The sequence below is a fragment of the Bubalus kerabau genome, chromosome 14 (genome assembly GCF_029407905.1).
Source record: "Bubalus kerabau isolate K-KA32 ecotype Philippines breed swamp buffalo chromosome 14, PCC_UOA_SB_1v2, whole genome shotgun sequence".
Taxonomy (NCBI): domain Eukaryota; kingdom Metazoa; phylum Chordata; class Mammalia; order Artiodactyla; family Bovidae; genus Bubalus; species Bubalus kerabau.
Genome location: NC_073637.1, coordinates 1,579,735 through 1,581,723, shown reverse-complemented (window position 1 = coordinate 1,581,723; position 1,989 = coordinate 1,579,735).

Sequence of the window (1,989 nt, the reverse complement as noted above, 5' to 3'; positions counted from 1 at the left end):
TCAACCAATTGTTGGTGGATGTTAACGACTGGCCTAAACTGTACTTTTTCTAGCAAGAAATGGTTTTTGTCCACAGCGTGAAGTGATTTAAAGGTACTGGGTGTTAAATGTGAGCTTCTAATGCAATTTGGGCTGAAAGGATGCCTAGAAGACGACTATGAAGATCTCTCCTGTAACCTAGTCTCTGTGGACCCGGATCCCTCCTCTCCCGTGAGACTCTTTGGGGACCAATTGCGATGCCCTGCACCTGCTGCAGAGCCATCGAGCTGGACAGTGAAGGTGCCACTTCCCAGACAGACAGGGTAGTGCAGCTCTGACAAAGGCCTTATTTTTATGTAAATCATCTTTTTACATGTTTGTAAACATGTGTAAAGAATGGACCTAGGCGTACATTTTTAGATTGTGATGACATAGCCATTCTGGATTGTATAAATAGCAAATGTAATCTTTACTTTTTCAGCAGCACATTAAAAAAGCCAGCAAGAGATGCGTTCAGGTCACAGTGTGATATTTATTATGCAGCTGGTATCTTGGTAGACAGAGACAGCATGTCTCTTTACATGTGGGTTCCGCCTTTAATTTACTTGTACAATTCATTGTTATCATTCTATTTTCCTATTAATCTTTTGTGAACTTCCCGAATATGTGACAAAGTACGTACAGTCTACTTTTGAACTATTTTTATCACAGTATTATTTATTGCTTTCTTTCAATCAGGTACTGAAGCAAAATTTCCCAGGGCCAATAAAGAGTGCCGAGGGTAAGCTGTACTCTCACTGAGAACAGACCAGAGCTGGTAATGGGAGCCCGTGTCATCCCACGGACATTCTCTTAAGAGAAACGGACGGATGCAATGGAAAGGCCAGAAGGCGGAAGCATAGGTGTCCCTAGAGGGCGCCCGACGGTGTGTTCATTCCCTTGGCTCCGGAGACAAGAGGCTCCATCACTTCAGCATCTGCGGGGACAGGGCCCCTCTGCTGCTGAGGCGTGGGCAGCGGGCCGAGGGTGGGAACAAAGTGCAGGTGTCGAGGCTCGCCATCGGTCACAGGGCGGGGTGTCCGAGGGCAACCTTGACGGGGACCCGAATGATGCACCCTAGTCCAGCATCAGGTCCTCCCTCAGCATCAGACCCTAGGTCCAGCATCAGACCCCAGTCCAGCATCAGATCCCAGTCCAGCGTCACGGCCCTAGTCCAGCATCAGGCCCTCCCCCACCCTCAGACCCTCCCCCCACCTCCGACCCTTCCCCAGTATCAGGCCCCCCACCTCCAGTATGAGGTGTGGCAGCCCTAACTTGTCTGGTACTCCTGAGCACACTCAGGCAGCCCCAGAGCAGCAGGACAATAGCTCTGGCAGGAGGTGCATCTTTAGGAATCACCTGCGGAGCAGCAGCAGCTGGCGTTTGTTTCAGGTCAAGGAGAGACAAAGAAAAGGCACTTGTGCAGGAGGCAGTGGACGTTGTGTGCACGTTCCCCAGCTCTGCTTCCTCCCCGTAGGGGCTTTGCTCTCCTGCTCTCTCACAGGCCCCAGGGTGGTGTCCTTCCAGATTCACGGTCTCCTTGATATCTCAAGCCCAAGTCCTGAGTTGCGTCCCAGTCCGGTGTGGCAGAGGGCTGGGAACACCCAAGCTCAAGGGCTGAAAGGATCCCAGGGGGACAGCCGGGCCCCAGCAAGTAGCAGGGCAGGGCATGAGGGTGGCCGCCCACAGAGGGCCCCAGAGCAGCACTGGAAGGAGAGCGGTGATGCCTGAGCTCACTCGGGGACGCTGCCCGGCCTGGCACTCAGAGAGGTTACTGCCAGCAGCTCTGGGGATGCAGGAAGCCCGGTGAGTGACACCACGCCACCCAGGCCGTGTGGTGGGCACTGCTGACCATGGCCTCGGTTTTCATTCCGGTTCCAGCTGTCCCTCCAAGGGCTGACGGGCTCCTCTTCCGAATGGCACAGATATTTCCTCTATGTGGGTGAACGCATCCCTTGTTTCTGTTGGCGC